The sequence below is a fragment of the Lactuca serriola genome, chromosome 5, assembly GCF_051521515.1.
Source record: "Lactuca serriola cultivar US96UC23 chromosome 5, Lser_US96UC23_V15, whole genome shotgun sequence".
Lineage (NCBI taxonomy): Eukaryota > Viridiplantae > Streptophyta > Magnoliopsida > Asterales > Asteraceae > Lactuca > Lactuca serriola.
Genome location: NC_136412.1, coordinates 189,769,368 through 189,790,053, shown reverse-complemented (window position 1 = coordinate 189,790,053; position 20,686 = coordinate 189,769,368).

Below are 20,686 nucleotides of genomic sequence, written 5' to 3'. Positions count from 1 at the left end.
AAAGGAAGCAGCAGCTGACGACGGTGGAGCTTCACGGTAACGGAGACGTGGTGGCGCCGAGCGATGATGTAGGCGAGTGGTGGAGTTCTGGCGGCTTCTGTTGCTTTGTTTACGGCTTACCCTCTACGGGGATTGGTGGTGATCGAATTCGGTGACTAGTGATGGTTGGAGTGCCCTGACAACAATAGCTTGGTGGTGGTGGTGATGGCCGAAACTCCACAACATTAACGATGGTGGGTAGTCGTGGGTGGCTTCCCTTAGCGGTTCTTGTTCCCTTCTTCGTTTTATGAGTAGCAGGTCTTCGAGAGGAAGAGTGTAGAAGGATAAGGTTGGATGATGTTTGATGGTGCAACATGGTGGTTAGTGGTGTTGTTTCTTAACATTGCAACCAAAAAGAAAGGCAGTAGGGTTGATTGGAGGACTAGGAGGGTGTTGACTCCTTTTGGATTTCACAGAAAACTGGAGAGAGAGAGAGAGAGAGAGAGAGAGAGAGAGAGAGAGAGAGAGAGAGAGAGAGAGGTGAGCCCCAAATTAGGTAATTATTTTATTTTTCATTTAAATTAAATAGAAAAAACATAAAAAATATATCAGAAGGGCATAATAGTCTTTTTAGTTTATTGAGGGATCAAAAATGCAAAGAAACTAGCTCAAAAGGACTACTAATCCAAAAAAATTGTAGTTTTGACTAAAACCCCAAAATTTTGCATACCACAGGGACTATTTTTTCAATTTTGTGTAAAAAGAAATACTTAATAATAAAGCATATGCTAGTTTTCCATGTTACGTTTATTTAGTTTAGATTTATTTGATTATTTAGCTTATTTAGTTTCTTTATTTTTTTAGTTTTAGTATCATGCTTCATATATTGCGATATTTCGTAAAGGAAATGAAATGACGTATTGGTTTTGGCCGCTGATTCTTCCACATGAGGATTTTGATAAATTCACTGAAACTATAACATTATTAACAACTATACCCTTGTTCAAATTTGTAATGTATTTTCTTGTTTTAATCCTAATTATCCGTGAGCCCATTACTTCCGGTTATACCAAAAGACATTCCATAGATAGTTTATACCCTTTGTTTTTCTCATTGGTGCTTATTTAAACCATCATATTTTTCCTTTTTGACATTTCACCCCTCATTTTAATTCTTCTTTTATTTTTCTTCTTTAGTGATTTTTTTAAATCATCAGTAGAGGTGTAAGTGAGCCGAGCTACTGCTAGTCGGGATCGACTCGTTAAAAGCTTGACTCGAGATCGAATAAAACGAGCCCGAGCTGAGCTCGAGCCTAAATATGAGGCTCGTTTATTAAACGAGCTCGAGCCGGGCTTCAATTAGTGGGTTCACGAGCCTAAACGAGCTTAAACGAGACTATATATATATATATATATATATATATATATATATATATATATATATATATATATACACACACACACACACACACACAGAGGCTCGTTTAGACTCGATTAGGCTCGCGAGCCCACTAACTTGTTCATGAGCCGAGCTCGAGCTTCATTTTAAGGCTCAAATCAAGTTCGAGCTCGAGCTCGAGCTTCCTCAAAATTAAACGAGCCGAGCTCGAGCTTGGTCAAGCTCGGACTCGGCTCGGCTCGTTTACACCCCTAAGATTCATCAGCACTTATTTTTTTAAGAGCTTATAAACACACTATGATAAAACTATTATACAGTAAACTACTTAACAAGAAAAAACAACACACCTTAAAACTCATACATATCAAATTAAATCACAATAAATGTTGTCTATAAAAAATATTCAAACTTCTTATATGATGTAACTATACACATTATTAATTTCAACTATTGTATGTTATTTTGGGATTTTAGTTTAACCACTATTTTGTTATTATTAATAAATATTCTCACTTGATTAGTTGTTCAAATGTTTGTTATTCGGATTTAACGGAAACCAAACCAATTAAATCGACTCATTTAAAACCGAAAACGATTAAATCAAACCTTATTTGGTTCTGTTCAGTTAATATATTGGAAGTCAAAAAATCAATCAAACCAAATGGAACAAATTGATAATTGATTAAACCGGCCGAATAACATCCCTAATCATAATTAAGATTTTTTTTATATTCAAAATAAACAAAATCATAGTCGTTAATATTCACAACAATCATAATCTTTTTAAAAAAGGGCCATTGATATAAAAAATAACCAAAAAGATAAAGAATAATAAATACTAAAATGAGGGGTGAAATGTTAAAATAAAATAAAATATGGTGGTTTAAATAAGAAGAGTAGATGAAAAGAGCGTAATAAAGTATAAACTATCCATTAAATGTTTTTTTTTTGGTGGAATTGGTCGACGAATAATTAGATACCAAAATAAAAACAATACAAATTTAAATGAGGGCATAGTTGTCATATATTTATGATTTAAGTGGATTTATGAAAATGCCCGGTGGAAGAATCAACTCCCATTGGTTTTTATATTGATTGGTTATTTTAAAATATAATATCAATTAATTATTAAGGCTACTTGTACGTTACAATGTTATATTGGTAAAAGGTAAAAGTATGGATGGAAAAGGAGTTAAGTGTCAGAACTAAAATAAATATCCCTATACTAATAAAAGAGTAGCTATTTTGCCATGTGTCATCATATTAGATCTCTTAATTAATGTGTTGCTACTTGTCAATCTATTAGTTCTCCATTTAAAATTTATTAGACCTCCTCATTAATGTGATGCTATTTGTCAATATATTTATTCTCTATTTTAAATTTTAAATTTTATACTATTGTTTTCATTAATTCACAAATAAAAAATGTCTACTATATCATAAAATTTAATTTTACATATTTTTTTGAATTAACGATTATAATTTCACATAAGTAATAAAAATATCTCTTAATTAGTAATTTATTTAATAAATGATTAATATTTTTTATTTTTTATTATAAAAGTCTAATTAATTTTATAACCGTGCTTCCCACGGGTTATAAACTAGTATCTTTATAAATACGAAGTAGATATGTTACACAAAAAGTTTATACGTATCCTCAAATTACTTTGTATACATCAATGTGAGTGTAATAGTGATTGTGTACCTCTCATTATATGACAATTTATGTGAGTGAGTATATATAATAGCACTCGTATTATATTATAAAGCATATTAGTTATATCTTGAAATTTAAGAGATATAAGTTACAAAGCTTTTTGTAAAAATGAATTATATATAAATAATTTATTAAAACTTGTCAAAAGTTGAACACTTGAATTAAGAAAAGTAATTAAGAAATTCAATTTGAAGTAAAATGAAAATATTAAAATATTAAATTCATTTATATAAATTTATTTATATTTTTTAAACTAGACACTAATATTAATTAATTTACATTAATAGTATAAACATACAATATAAATATAAGGTATAAGCTAAATATTTTATTTAAAAGTGTTAGTTTTTTATTACATAATAAAATATTATGATTATTTCCGCATAAAAAACTATTCACCAAAAAACCTATTTATTGTCGCTGTTTTACGCAGACACTAGTAATATATAAATGTAATCAATATATGCTTTATAACTCTCAAGGTTTTTTTCTTATTTATTTATTTATTTATTTATTTATTTTTTTACATTTACATTTACATTTGAAGCCCAAAAACATATTAGTTCAATGTTTTTATAACATAATGAGTTGAGTTTAGTTTGCTTAGTCTTGGGCGTAGCCTTCGGCTTGTTTGGATTTGCATAATAAAATGATTTGAGCTCGATCTAATCCTAAGGTTATTGGACTATTCACAAGACAAGTTCTAGTTTTATTCGTAAGGCTTAAAGCAAGTTGATTTATGTTATTTTAAACTAAAGGGGGTACCCATTCTTCACATGGGATCGAGGTGTCGGCCAATTATAAACGTGCTAAAATCTTCACTTCTCAACCTCCTATCAACCTGCGTAGCTACAACCATATTATCTTTCACTCCATATCATCGTATTCAAATTCACACATAGTTAAATCATAATATTGCAGAAATAATGAAATACTTTATTTTTTAATAAAATCACTAAAATGTACCTTTTGCATTTACTTTTCAACAAAATGTGGTAATATGATCTCCATTATACTAGAATATAAGCAAAGTATTACTATTCTTTAGAAATTTCAAATAGATTTTTGAAAAAAAGTTCAATTTTACAATTTTACCCTTGACATCATGAAAAAACTTGGATAGTTGTTTCCTTAATCTTGACCTTCTAGCAGATTCTCAGTTAGATCTCCTTACTTAGTTGTTGGTCATTTTGCTCATAATCATTATATATATGAGTTAAACTCAGACATAACCATAATAGCAACATACTTTACTCTTTCATAATAGCAATATGGTTACATTTTATGTACATATAATAGCAACATACTTACAAATATTTACTAATAATAGCAACGTACTTACAATTCTTGTAAGATAATAACAATAAATAACAAATGAAGTACATTGTTATTACTCGTAAAAAAAGTACATCCTTATTGTAATTCTTTACTTATAATAGCAAACTATTAAAGTTCTTTACTCATAATAGAAAAATACTTATAGTTCTTTGCCTATTATAACAATATGTAACTAACAAAGTGTATTGTCATATAAAATCAATAAAGAGAATGTAAAAATGTTTCATAAAATTTACCAAAAATCTAACTTTTTTTGAAAAATAAATCCTTCAAGATAAAAAAAAACGGCCCGGACTAAAACTGGTCTGACTACCGGTCCTACAAAGACTTAGAAAAAAAAAAGAAATAGAGATGATCTAATCTCATCCTTAAAATATGTAATTTTTTTTCTAAAAACTGGAATGTTTAAGACATGACTAGACTCGTATTTGTGCATCTCTACTTGGTTGTATGTTAGATTAACAAAATAGTAACAAAAATACTTGTGCATTTATCTATCATTTATTCTTAGCAATATGTATTCATAGAAAGTATCTTGGTGGCATCCAATCAACACCATGGATAAGAAATGCTTCATTATAACATGATCTTACAACAACAACAAAGAATATGCTCCAGAATAAATGTGTGTTTACATTATAAGGTTCACCATAATGAGTCAATGATCTAACATCATCTATTGGTACAAGAGCTAATGATTTAATCAACTAATAACATTAAAAATAAAATATTTAAATTCTGATAATCATTTCAGTTACCCATTTTATTAATTAGTACCAAGCTCATCATCAAATGCAAGGTAGTATGCTTTAACCTTGCGATCTGTCTCCATGTTTATTCTTTGACCTATCAAGAATGCTAATAGTAGTGACTAACTTACAGTACTAACTTATAGTGTCTCGTGTCTCATGTTCTAATAAAGGAAGAACATCTTTTAGAACACCTTGAACCTCTTCATACCTAAGATCACCACCAACTAAAATTTACCTTAAGGAACCTACAAGTCTCATTTAATGAATCTCATTGCCAACATATTGTGGCCCAATCTACTCATGGCAATTAGAGTAGATTCCACTTGAGATCTAGTTAAGTCTGGACGCCGAGATGCTGCCCTGTTAACATAATCTTCCAATCGAGATCATTAGCCCCTGGTCGTCCTTTACTCCTTCCGGGTATCAGACCAGTTGAGGCATCAGAAGTTGGAGGGACCACTCCTCCTTCCGGATGCGTGGGGTCCGGAACAACGGTTCCGGAGTGTGTGCGTGTAGAAGAGATAATGGGAATATCAAATTTGACACGTGAGTGTGTTCCAGGGGGCTGCAAGGAACTTTGTTCAACACCGGCATCACCCTTTTGGGAGGGTGAAGGTGGATTATGTGGAGATTCCTCGTGAGTGTGTGCAAGTGGTATTAAAACATTGAGGGGTACCTCAGATGAGTGGGTAGGTGGGGTGTGCGGATGGCCAGAAGCAGCTGGAATGTTATGAGTTCCTTCCTGCTGAGAGGAGGAACTGACTTTGGATTTCTTTTTGGCTTTAGGCTTAGTGGGACAAGCCTTTCGCTTGGATGGATTCTTGATCTTAGGTCCGGATTAGCATGTTCGACCTCTTCCAAAGTAGGCTCAACAGAGACCGGGGCAGGTTATGTTGGGTCAAACACAAACGAGGTCTCTAAATGTTGTCTTAAGTAAGGAGAATCGGAAGGTATAATGGCCAACATATGGTCTGGAAGTCGTCTGACCGGACCAAAAGAAGATTGGTCCGGAATCCTATATGCCTTGACAATTTTGAATGAGATAAATACCTTCGGAGGAATTGTGTTAACCGGAAGTGGTTCCGAAAGATCAATGAAGATTTGTTGAAGCGTCAGGGCCAATAATCTAGGGCTTGAAATTTTTTTCGGCTTCCTCTTGGTAGCGAATTTGCAAAAGTCTTGCCACAATACTTCTGGAAGATTGACGACATTCTTGCGTCCAGAGTAGATGCTGAAGACGAGGTTCAGCTAATCTTTGCTCAAGGTATCAGTACCTCCGTGCTTGCTAGAAAACCCACGAATAATGAGATGCATAAGAATAGTCCAGAGCCCTGAAACAATAGTTTTCTTGAGATCCTTGGCCTTGTAGTCCTGTGTGTATCCAATGTAGCTTAAAAACGTCTGGAACTCTTCAGACGTTGGTTCAAAGACTTTAAAACCTCCAGGATTAGATTTGACACCAATCGCCTTGAGAAAGGTTGATTTGTAAATGGGAATGGTGCGATCACCAATAATAATGGTTTCCAGAGCTCCATCTTCAAGTTTGATACTTGTGAATGCGCGATGAAGATGATGAAGTGGTAGTGGAGGATCATGGATTTTTGTGAGGGAATGGAGATGGGGTGGTTGGAAATGAACTCGATCATGGCTCGTATGTATTCATCATAATCCAATGGGTTCAGAGAGAAGAGTTGTGTAATGTCCCTCAAGAACGGTTCTGGATCGGCGAAGGAAGATGAACCTTTAGAGCCCTTGGAAGATTTCTTCCTTGCAATGGATTTCTTGGGTGTTGAAGTAGTTTGAGTGGAGTTTTGTAAAGACGCCATTGTTGAGTGAGGATGAAAGCTCGAAGAACACTAAGAACAATTGAGAGAGTTAGCGATTTGAGGGTTTTGGTAGCGTAAAGAGGTAAATGGGGATTTGAAAGGGTATTTATAGGTAAGGGAGGATGGGTCGGGTTAAAAAAATGAAGTTGAGGATCCGAGGTTAAATGAGTTGCATTAAATGAGTTTGCGCTTTTTGGGGGTTGAGATGACAGGGAGGTGAAAGGTTGAATGAGTCGAAGTTCAAAATAGAAATACCAACCAGCGATTCGATGTTTGCTTTTAGAATTCGTGCAATCGTGGTACGGGAATCAAGGTTGATAGGATAAGGATCCCCAAAAGTAGCCGTTGCTGACGGTTCATCTTAAAACCCATAATTCCGGATGGGTGAGTCCAGAATGGCTATGATCCGGTAGGTGCATTGGTGAGTTCTGAATATCTTCTTTTGAGGCAGTTCCGGAGAGAGAAATATTCCGGAGCAAGTTTGGGGTTCCGGAACATGGTTTGAGGTTCCAGACAAAGTTTTTGGTTCCGGAACAAACATTTTGAAAAATTCAGGAGCTAAAAAGTTAATGTTCCGAACCAAATGTTTTTTTTCGAAATTCCGAATGAACTTTGAAATTCCATAGCACTTTGAAAATTCCGGATGAATTTTGAAATTCTGGAGCACTATGAAAATTCCAGATGAATTTTGAAATTCCAGAGCACTTTGAAAATCCCGGATGAATTTAGTAATTCCGGAGCACTGAATGTAATACCTTTTTCGGAGTGGAATTCCGGGATGCCATTACGAAGTATGTTCCGAGATGAAAATCGACTATGGTGACTAAGTAGGCTGGGAGCAGCAAACAATCAGAATGAACTATACAACTTAAGGACTCAAGTAAAGGTCAGATGACAACAAAAGAAATGATCCTATGTATTCAGAGAGAAAGTAGTTCTGGGATGAAAAGACTAAGAAATTGGAACTAGATTTCTTTCAAATACGTCTATCAAAGAGATCAAGTCTCTTGAAAGAACTGAGGATCTGGTATCATCATACCCATCTTGTTCAGAAAACCATTGAATTTGGTTTCGTCTAATGCCTTGGTAAAGACATCAGCAATCTCATCGTCAGATGGAACAAAAATGAGTTCAATATTACCGTTAAGTACATGATCTTTTATGAAATGGTACCTTATATCGATGTGTTTTGTCATTGAGTGCTGAATTGGATTGTGAGAAATCGTAATGGGACTTTGAGAGTCACAATAGATAGGAATGCGTTGAAAGCGGTAACCATAATCAAGGAGTTGAGATTTCATCCATAGAACTTGAGATGTACAGCTGGCAGCAACAATGTATTCTGCTTCGGCTGTAGAGACTACTATGCAGTTCTGTTTCTTGGATCACCAGCTGACCAAACGTCCTCCTAAGAATTGCCAGCCACCCGAAGTGCTTTTTCTATCAAGTTGAACACCACCATAGTTTGAATCTGAATAAGCTTGGAGTAAGAACCTCTTATATGCTGGGTACCAAAACCCGAGACTTTTGGTACATTTAAGGTATCGGAAAATTTGTTTCACAGCCAAAAGATGGGACATCTTTGGATTCACTTGAAATCTGGCACATAGACATGTGGAAAACATTATATCCGGACGACTTTCCATGAGATAGAGTAGAGATCCAATCATTTCACGATACTTCTTTTCATCAACAGGAACACCAGAAGGGTCGGCAAAGATCTTGTGTCCGAAGCCCATTGGTACCTTATAGAGGCACATGTGTCCATGACTATTTCTTGAGGAGTTCTGAAATGTAATTCTCTTGGTGAATGAAGATTCCTCTGTTAGTCTGTTTGACTTGAAGACCAAGAAAGAAGCTTAACTCCCGATTCATGCTCAATTGAAATTGATTGATCATAAGTTCAGCAAAGTATGTAACCATAGATGGGTCCGTAGATCCAAAGATGATGTCTTCCACATAGATTTGCACTAACATGAGATGCTTACCATTTGATCTTCGAAACAGTGTGGAATCAAGAATACCTCCATGAAAACTGGAGCATTTTAGAAAATCAGTGAGAGTTTTGTACCATGCTCGAGGAGCTTGCTTGAGTCCGTAGACAGCCTTCCGGAGTTTGTAGCAGTAATTCGGAAATGAGAGATTGATAAATCCGGGAGGCTGTTGAAGGTGCACTTCAGTGTCAAGTTCACCGTTAAGAAAAGCACTCTTAACATCCATTTGGTAAACTTTGAAGCCTTTGTGAGCTGCATATGCAAGATTGATTCTAATGGCTTCAAGACGTGCCACAGGAGCAAAAGTCTCATCATAGTCAAGCTCTTCAATCTGAGTGAATACTTTAGCCTCTAGTCTTGCCTTATTTCGAATAATAACTCCTGCGTCATCTAGCTTGTTGCAAAATACCCATATAGTACCGACAATGGGATGATTTTGAGGAGGAGGTATGTGTTGGAATAGTGTCTAAGCCCGTAACTATATTTGGTGTGTACTTGACCCGGTTGTGCATGGTCCTTTTGGGTTGCCTTCTCCAAAGCAACTTGACAAGGTAATTTAAGGAGAAAGAGAGAATATTATGGTTTATTAATATATTATAAGAATAATATATTAAAGGAGAAATCATATTTATTTCATTAGTATTGGTCATAAATTAATTAGGAATTATTTGGTGACCAAAAGAAATTAATTGAATAAAGGGGTATAAACTGTCAAATGTATAATAGTTGAGTTTTGGGTTAAGGAAACCTAATGGACTTAAGGGGGAACGAAATTATGATGGGTATCCATCATATTTTCGTCCAAGGCCTAATTCCAGAAGGTTCCTTGGGCTGCTTGGTGGCTAAGTTCTCCATTAGGGTTTAGACTGAAACCCTAGTAGCCTGTAAGTATAAATATGACCCCTAGGGCATTGAAATCGGCTACCACTTGATTCTAAGAGAACCCTAGGCCGATTTCTAGATTCCCTCTCCCTCTCTCATATTGCCTTCTTGCTTGTGGGGTTTGTGAAACATTAGAGGAGTTGCATTTGTGACTCTAAGCTCAAGAGAAGAAGAGAAGAGGATCTAAGCCAATATTTGAAGAGGTAAACATCTAGATCTGATTCTATATGTTGTTTTGTTATTTGTATGATAGATCAGGGTTTGTAAGTCTTGGAATCAAAGCATGTTCAATAGAGAAACCTAGATCCAAGCATTAGGGTTTGTATAAGCACATAGGAATGTTTCTTATGCATAAAACCCATCAGTATGAGGGTCCAAACTTCATTTCGGTCAAATTCAGCCAGTTCTTCCTACATGGTTGTAATCCAGTCAGCATGCTCTAATGCTTCCTTGATGGATTTGGGTTCAACCATGGATATAAACGCTGAAAAATGACATTCATTTTTGACACTAGTAGCAGAACGAGTTTGAACACCAACATTGGGGTTACCAATTACTTGGTTCGGAGGATGATCCTTGGTCCAAACATGTAATCGTGGTAGATCGTGTGCAGCAGTTGATCCTATATCAATAGTAGAATTGATTAGCTCCCCCTGAATGGTTTGAATGTTGGGATGATGCTCCCCCTGAACTTCTGAACCAGAGAGATTGACATCATCATCCGAAGGTAACTCAAGGAAGTTTTTATTTTCATCATTTTTGAGAGGATTAGTGTTATCAAACTCAGCTACTGCATCTTGGAAGCCGTCCACATTTAATTCGAGAGAGGGATGAGAATTCCCCCCCTCAACCTGAGAAGGTTGAAATGGTTCGAAATCAAATGGAGGAAGGATTGGGATCGGACCGGAGACGTTTTGAGAGACAAGAACTTCCGACGAGGGAATAGGAATGAGGTTTGGCCTGGATCGAGATTCCGAATCAAGAGTTGTTTTGGAAGGACCAAAGAGTGTTTCAAAGTCAACTTCTAAGATAGTTTGGGAGTTCGGACATCTTGGCGGAGGAGCATCGGACTCCATAATGTGAGTTAGGCCAGGATTTCGGACGAAGTTATCATCAAAGGTAACATCAAAGCTTTCTTCCAGAACACGAGTTCTTCGATTAAGAACTCTGTAAGCTTTTGATTTTGAGGAGTACCCATGGAAGATGCCTTCATCAGCTTTAGTTTGGAACTTAGTAAGTTGACATCGATTGTTCTTGATGTAGCACCTGCATCCAAGGACATGCATAAATGAGATTGTGGGCTTCCGACCATTCATTTCTTCATATGGCATTTTGTTGAGGTGACAATTTATGATGCTTCGGTTCTGAGTGAAGCATGCAGTAGAGACTGCATCGGCCCAGAGGTAGAGTGGAAGATTTGCGAAATTGAGCATTGATCGAGCAACTTCAACAAGAGTTATGTTTCTTCATTCAACTACACCATTTTGTTGAGGAGTATATGGAGCAGAGAAATTATCGTCAATACCCTTTTCGGAAAGAAAGTTTTCAATGGAGGAATTTGTGAATTCCGAACCATTTTCACTTCGAATACGTCTGACTGGGAGCTTGATAAGAACTTCTATTCCTTTGATGAAATTGATGAGTTCGGAGGCCGTTTCTTACACAAGAATGTACTTTTTGTGATGCAATCTTTCCACTATTGATGGTCCACATAAATTGATATGTAGAAGTTCTAGAGGTTCCGAAATAAAATTTTCAATGATAACGGGATGACCTTTCTTTGACTGCTTTCCAAATTCACACGCAGCACATAAATGATCATTATAAAATTTGAGGAGTGGCAGACCTCAGACCATTTCTCCTGACACAAGATCATTCATGTATCTAAAGTTTAAGTGTGCAAGTCTTCGGTGCCACAACCAGCTAACATCAGGAACTGCTTTGGAGAGTAAGCATAGCTGGGGTTTGCCAATGATCATGTTGATGTCGAGAGGGTACATGTTCTTGTGGTGATTGGACTTGATTAAACATTCACTTCGGTCTTTGGTCATGATGTAGCTATGTTTCTTGCAAAATTCAACTCGACGATTTGCATCAGTGAGTTGAGACACACTTATCAAGTTGTGCTTTAGGTCAGCTACATATGCCACATTTGAGATTGAGAAGTTGACATTGGTAAGAATGCCATAACCTCGGATTTGAGAGTTTGAATTGTTGCCATATGTTGCATATCCAACATTTGATGAAAGCTTTAGATTTGGCAGAAAGTTATTCTGTCCTGTCATGTGCATGGAGCAAGCACTATCAATATACCATACTGTTTCTTGCTCTGAAGCATAGAGTACCTGCAAAATTAGTGAATTATGGAGTTTTTAGGCTCCGAGTTAGGTTTTGGGACAAAGGCACGAGTCTTGGGCTTCGAAAGAGACTTGTGAACAACAGAAGATTTAGAGGTTGTGTTCCGAGATTCTTTAGGAAATATACATACGGACAACGTTCTTTCATCAATCCAATAGTTGTACTCAATGACATGACCTTCCAGAGCATTGTGCTTTAGAACATGATCTTCCGGAGAGGTGGTATTAAATGATTTTACCGGAGTAATTTTTCCTTTAGAGGGAGATTTGACTTTCCAGACAAGATTATGTTTAGGAGATTTTGAGGAACTTGTATTCAGAGTACTTTTTGGTTTATTTGACGGCACACTGGATTTTGAACGGTTTGATTTAAAAATTGTGCCATCAGCTTTAGTGATGAAAGCTGCGGAAATTCCGAGATGGGGTGTTTCGGACAAGTGAACCTTGTTCACGAGTTTTGGGTGGAGTGGTATTGACTCCTGTATTGCAATGTACAGTACTGGGAGAACTTGATGGTCTTTTAAGTATCTCAGTGGGAAGAAAGGAGTTTTGTCTTGGTGTGTGATATGTGTATTTTTATATATATGTTTATGCACTTTATCTTAATATTTTAGCCTTTATTATTCTCTTTTAGAACTAAAAAGTACTGATAATGCTTTGAATTATGTTTTGCAGCTATTTGTTGTCGATAAAGCACAAAAGAAAAGACTGAAGCGGAAACCGGGCTTAGAAGCTAAAAGAAAGAAAAGAATGCTGAGGTAGCGAGTACGCCCCACGTACCTTAAGGTTACGCCCCGCATATAGGCTTGCACCAGATAGACTTGATCGCGTGATTATCCTTAGTACGCACCGCATAATCCTAAGTACGCCCAGCGTACTTAGGTCGGCCACAAAGATTATAAAAGTCAATTTTCAGCTAACCAGGAGGGGGGATTCGACTTCTAACCTAATTTAGTCGACAATTAACTTCTGTTAAGCCGTTTTGAGGGTCTAGAAGGCGGCCGGAAGGCCATTAAGCTAACGGGAGCAGAGATCGGAAGGGTTGGAGAGCGGATACATGTCGGTTATCATATGGGTTGTTAATGTGACCATGTTTAGCATTCCATTGTGGTACTTTTCTGTATTTAGTTTATGATTTAGGTGTAAAAACCTTTTACTTTGTGTTTATGATTGAATGAAGCTTTGATTATTAGACTAATTACTATATTAAATAGTTTATTTGTGTTTAATTTATCTTGCCAAGCTTGTTAAAAGATCCTCATGTGTTAATGATGATTATTTTCTGTTAATTGTTAAGTGAATTAAGTTGTATGAACATCTGCTTGATTTGCTTGTCTCTTATGATCTTTGATGACCATCGAGATTATAAGACTAGAAATAACGAATGTTAAACTAGAATTAATTTGAGAATAAGTAAGTTAATGTGTGAGCCTTGTTTGATGACCATCAACAAGAGGTTAATTAAATGTCGAAATTGATTAACTATATTTACAAGTCTTGCTTGATACGAACTAAACACTAGGAAGCATGTTAGTTTAATCAACTGATCACTGTTTAACTTGACTTGTTTGCTAAAGGATTGGTTATAGTGAACGCGAATCTAATCATTTTAGTAATCGGTGAACATGAGTAAATGAATTTGTGTATGCAATTATCTATGTTTTTAAGGTGTAATTTATCTAAACCAAAGTACCTGAAGAGATTTGCTTCCCTGTTAGTTTATCGAGAGTTGTTAATTGCTAGTTTGAAATTTATTAAACCATTTTCTTTATTATTTTCGTGTGACCTGTAACCTATAATCAAATATATTAAATTAATCTACCGTTCCCTGTGATCGACACCCGACTTACCTAAGCTATACTGTAATCTGACTAGGTACACTGCCTATAAGTGCATAGATAGTCTAAGTTTGTTAGGTTATAAATATTAAAATTAGTGGGTACTTTTGTGCACATCAGTGTGGAAGAGCTAGGGTTTTGATATACACTCATTTTGGAGTTTTCAAGGAATCGAGAGTTTTGTCCGAACCTAACTTCCTTCTTATGAGCATTTCTTGCTTCTACTTTGAGATCTATCATATCCTTCCTATTCATCATTGGTTTTCTCTTAGTGTGTGACAAGGACTTTGAGGTCTGTCCTGCGGATGGATTGTTAAACTTACGAGAAATGGGAACCAACTTATTTTTCGAAACAACTAAAGAATCCGATTCAAAAGAATCGGAGGAGACACTGCTTGATTTTTCAACCTTATCATCTAAGGATGCCCATACAAAGTCAGAGGTATCAGTTTCAGTTGTTAGGGTAGGAATTTCTTCAACAACACAATTGTTAGTGTGATTGCTTTTTGGAACATAGTCTACATAATTTGGAAGAATGAAATGAAATTCTATGGTCAGATTCAGGTCCAGGTTTGTCAGAGGCGGAATTTGCGTGGAATCAGGACATTTGACAATAATTGGTTTGAATTCAGGAATTAGGGACTGAAAATGGTCAGTAGTCTCCAGAAGGGGTAACAAGGGAGAAACAGGGGTGTCCGAATGCTTTATAATCGTAATTTCTCCCATAAATGTCAAGTTTTGTAATTCCTTCAGGGGACTAACAATTGGTTTCTGAAACTCGCTTCCAAGACCAGGTGCTTTAGACCATGGATGACGAAAATTGTGAGTCATCCGAATATACGCTTCAAGCATGTCAACAGAATTATGCAAAGCATCTATTTTGGCATTAAGACATTTATTATCATGAATCAAAACATTATGTTCATAATAGGTGATTTCACATTTATCTTTCAAAATGATACATTCATCACTTAACATTACAATTTCATGCTCTAAAGATTCGATTTTTAACTTTTTGTCCTCGAAACGTAACCTAAGATGATTTAACTCACACTCCTTCTTCTCACTCGCGTCTATTGCAGATTCATAGGCCTTATAGATGGTTTTCATACCTGTTTGAATTTAGTCAGATAAGGTTCATAGAGAGACTAATCAAAATTATTATCAAAGATCATAGATTTTACCTGTTGGACGATGCTTCGACCTGGTGGATCGTTGGTTTCCATCTTGCAGTAGCGAGGTTCAACATCATCATCTTTATCTTCTGACCCAGAAGACTAGTACCCTTCATTACATTCAACCGTTTGTCTAGCCATCATACACATATTCCTTCCAGTTGTCTTATCATCATCATCCTCGGAGGACCAATATCCATCAACATTTCTTCAAACCGTTGTGACAAAGGCTTTTTCACTTTCAGTCATCTCTTGTGCTCTTCGGACATAGTAGGCAGAGTCCTTGACCTTTGGTTTTAGTGGAGTATCAGTTAGACAATCTTTGGCAAAATGGTTTACATGTCCACACTTATAACACACAATTTTTGGTTTGTCTGATTTTGTAGTCTGAGAGGGTTCCGAAGTAGAGCTTATTTTAGGGAGGTTTGGTTTGTATGCAGGAGGATTCTCGGATGGTTTAGGTTCCAGAGTTGAAAATGGTTGAGGATTGTTTTGGTGAGGAGTATGGAATTGGTTTTGGTATGGTTTGTAGGAAGGATTGAAATGACGTTTGTACTTCATTGAAAGTAGTGCGAACTCCTGTTGGAAACGGAGTTCAGAGTCCATAGCTTCGGAATCATCAGCAGGATAGGTTTGTGTTGATAGGGAAGGTGTGGATGATTGAACGGATGGAACAATGGGTTTGAAGGGATCCGAAGTGAATGAGTTCGAAATGTTTGAGTCGAAAGATCTGACAAGAGCAAGAGGAGCTCCGGAGAGTTCCCTTATTTTTTGAGCAACATTGGACTCATGGCCTTGAAGTTCATCAAAGAGTTGATAAAGCATTGGTTTTTTTAAGGAGCCATTACTTTGGAGATATGATTTTACATTTCCCCATCCTTTGCCCAGACTATTTATGAAATTGAGATTGTACTCCAAAGGAGTTCGGACAATCCCATGAGCAGTCATGTTGTTTACCACAATGCGATAGTGGTTGGAAGCAGATGCCACTGACTCACTAGGAGTGGAGGTAAACGTGTCAAAGCCATTAACAACAGAGGTAAGGAACTTGTCTTTCATGTTTTCGGATCCTTCAATCAGGTCCTGAAGAGTGTCCCAAATCTCTTTGGCTGATTTGCATAGCTTGATTTGCTCAAAGAGTGAGAGAGGAACACCAAACACCATTTCTGAGAAGGTAACTTGATCAACATGTAGCTTTTCGATGTCATCAGCAGTTAGAGGAGCTGGATGAGTTTCATCTTCATGTATGAGCTGAGCAGCTGCATCTCTTACAACAGTTCTTACAGGAACATGTGGACCTTTTGTGATGGATCTCCATATTTCTTCACCTTTATCTCTGGCAAGTAAAAATCTTTCCATTCTAACTCTCTAGTAATCATATTCTTCCACAACTAGCAATGGGGCACGTGTAGGGCCATCCACACTATTTGCGATTTGCATTGAAAATCATTTGCTGAACACTAGAAGCAGCCATTAAAGTTAAGATATCTTTAAGCTAAAGTGGTAAATAGAAGAACTTTTATCCTTGAAACATAAATGATTGAAACACCAAGGTGATTTCTAATCAATTATAATATGATCTATATGGATTCAAAGGACAACCACTCAAACTCTGATACCAATTATCGCATCCCTTAAATAAGGAACATAACCCTGAAAATTAGGGTTTGCACTCTGGAGACCACCATGCCGTGGCCATATCCTTGCCACGTCGTGGTACAAAAAAAGATGTGTGTTTCATAAGGGCATGGCCACATCGTGGTCATCACAAACCCGCACTTTTACTTCTTTAATTTCCAAAAACATTAATGAAGTATTTACCTAGAATAGATGTTAGAATTCTCCGCATCTTGAACAAATTTCTCCCTTAAAATCCTCAGCTGAAAATAGATCCGGGTAGTGCTTTTGTATCTCCACCACCACCTCCCAAGTACACTCTAAGCCCTTCCGGTGTTGCCACTACACCTTGACCAAAGGTACCACCTTGTTGCGCAAGGCCTTTGTCTTCATATCAAGAATCGCCACCGGTTACTCAATATAATTAAGGAGATCATTAACCTGAATATCATCCAATGGGACAACGAAGGACTTGTCGATCACACATTTCCTTAACTTTAAAACGTGGAAAGTGTGGTGGATCTTAATGAGATCCTCTTGTAGATCCAATTGGTAAGCCACTTTTCCCACTCTAGCCATAACTCGAAACAGATTGATAAATATGGGGCCTAGCATTCCCAACTTCCTGACGAGTAATAACCTTCCATAGGATACTTTCAGAACTACCATATCCCCGACCTGAAACACCAACTTTGAACAATGTCTGTCTGCATATCTTTTCTGCCAACTTGGAGATGTTAGAAATCTCTGTTTGACCTATTAAATAAGCTTATTTGTCTTCAACACCACCTATATGCTCCCCATGACCCTCTGCCTAACTCCCCCCGCCCCCAACAAATTGGGGTCAAACACTTACTCTCGTAGAGAAGCTTGTAGGGAGGCTTACCAATACTAGCATGATATTTTTTGTTTTATGAAAACTCAGCCAAGGGAAGGTGGGAGTCCCATCTCCCACCAAAATCAATGATGCAGGCTCTCAACATATCCTCGAGAGTGAATAGTCCTCTTATTCTGGCCATTTATTTACGAATGGTATGCTGTACCTAAATGCAGTCTGGTACCCAACTCCTCATGGAACCTCTTCCAAAAACTAGAAGTAAACCAAATATCTCGATTCGAGACTATAGAAGTGGGCACCCTGTGCGAGCCGTAATCTCTCGAATATAAATGTCAACAAATTTCTTGGCTGATGAGCTCTCCTGAATAGCAAGGAAATAGGCACTCTTGGTCAAACGATCCACAATAACCCAAGTAGCATCGATTCCCTTTGCCGTCCTTGATATATTGGTGATAAGGTCAATGGTGATCTAATCTCATTTTCACATAGTGACCTTAAAAGGCTGCAACTTACTGTGTGGTCTCTAATGCTTGGCCTTGACCTTCCGACAGGTTAGACACCTCTTGACAAACCATGCTATCTCCTCTTCATGCAGGGCAACCAATAACTGAGTCTCAGGACTCAATATTTTTTGTGGCTCTAGGATGAATCGAAAGCATAGAATTATGTGCCTCCTATAACAATGCCTGACACACTCCCCCAGAAACTGGAACCCAACCCGCCCACATGGCTTCAAAATTCTTTGACTGTTGATGATGAATCTATCAAACTGACCCCTGATCTTATTCTTTTTCCAGTTCTCCCTCTTGAATACCTTATTCTGAGCCTCTCTTATCATACCTAGAAGTGGTGAAATGATGGTCATCCTAAAACATAGGTCTCAAATGAGAGTATCAGCCATCTTGCAGCTCAAAGCATTGGCTACCACATTGACATTCCTTGGGTGATATAAGATCTTGCAGTCGTAATCCTTAACCACATCAAGCCACCCATGCTGCATCATATTCAGATTTGGATGATCCACGAAGTACCTCAAACTTTTCTAATCTGTGTAGATAGTACAATAGAACCTATATAGATAATGGGACGAAATCTTGAGGGTGAATACCACAACCAAAACTTAAGATCGTGAGTAGGATAATCTGCCTCATGAGGCTTCAGCTACCTTGAAGTGTAAGCTATCACATGACCCCTCTACATCAAAATAGAACACATGCCTAAAATAAAATTCATCACAATATACAAAAAAGTCATCAACTCCCTTGGAGAGTGCTATAACCGCAACCTCATATAACCCCTTTCGTAAGGTCTCAAAAGCTACCCGCTTCTCAGGACCCTAACGAAAAGTGACATCCTACCTGGTTAACCTTGTAAGAGGAACTGAAATGTTGGACAAATCCCAAATTAGTCTCCTGTAGTATCCAACTAATCCAAGGAAACTCTGTATCTCGGATGGAGATATTAGTGTTTGATTATTCACACCTTGTTGGTGATCCTCGATATTCCAGTCACAAACTTGAAGGGCATATCGAGATTGAAACATGCAATTGAAAAGTCAAAGGAATCTCAAAAGATCTAGGAGTTTCAATACATTTAAAACTTAATTAATTTTTTTTTGGTTTTCATGGTGGAAATTAGTGAATCCTCATTCACTTACCTTCAAATTATTTGCTTTTTAGATTACTGCATCCCTTTTCTAAATTGTGAATAATGTTGTTGGATCTTAGCCCTAATTTCTCATTTTGGTGTTTAATTGGGGATTATTATCTAATCAAACTTTTTCTCTTTTCTATTTCAGATGTCGGCTTCAAACAACAACAACACTCCTGGCTTGAACGCTTCCGGCTCATTCTCACTCATGAATTTTTATGGGACGGTGATTTTTAATGGGGCCAATTTCAATGATTGGATCTGTAACATTCAAATGGTCACCCGCTACGAGGAAAAAGAGTATGTCCTTGACAAAGAGCTAAAAAAAAGTCGACGTGAACACTGTTACTCCCGAGGAGATCGTTGCCTTTGAAGCCCACGAGAGAGATGCTACAAAAGTCCATTGCATCATGCTCGCGACTATGACTGCCAAACTCCAAAAGTCATACGAGTACTACTACCCCTACTTGATGCATCAGGATTCACTAGACTGGTACCATCAAAGTGCCAGGCAAGAGAGGTACGAGATCATCACTTCGATGATCACTACCAAGATGAGGGATGGAGAGTCCGTCACAGCTCACCTGTAAAAGGTGCAGAGATATGCCGACCGCCTACTGAAGTTAAATGTTAACTTTGATGATGAGCTAGGGACTGACATCATCCTTCACTCTTTACCTCCATGTTACAACTAGTTCCGCATGACCTACCACATGGACAAGGAGGAGGTCACTTTGAGCTAGCTTCAAGGATTGTTGAGGACTGCTGAGAGCAACCTCAAGGACAAATTTGTTGCATCAAATCCTACGACCACTGTTCCTGTCTTGGCTATTGGGCAGGGAAAGGGAAAGAAGAGGAAGGCTCCTTCAAAGAGCCACCATAAGGGAAAGTCCCATGATGACACCTCTTCTAGTGGAACCAAGGCTGGTCCCGCTGCACCCTCCTTCAACACTAAGGATGCAGAGTGCTACTACTGCCACGAGAAAGGGCTTTGGAAATGAAGCTGCCGAAATATCTGCAAGATATCAAGGATGGGAAGATCAAGTCGTCCTTCGTAGGTATTTATACTATTCAATCTAATAACTCATCACATGTTATTTCTTGGGTTCTCCATATAGGGTGTGGTTTTCACATTTCTTCTAATTTGCAAGGCCTAATAAGAAGTAGGGATGTGGAGCATGGAAAGATAAAATTGATCATGGGGAACAGAAGAGCGTCGCCTGCCACCAAGATTGTAGTTTACTCTTTAGTGCTTAGTAGTGGGTTAGGACTAGATTTGAATTTGAATAATTGTCGCTACTCGCCAGAAATGGCAAGAAGCA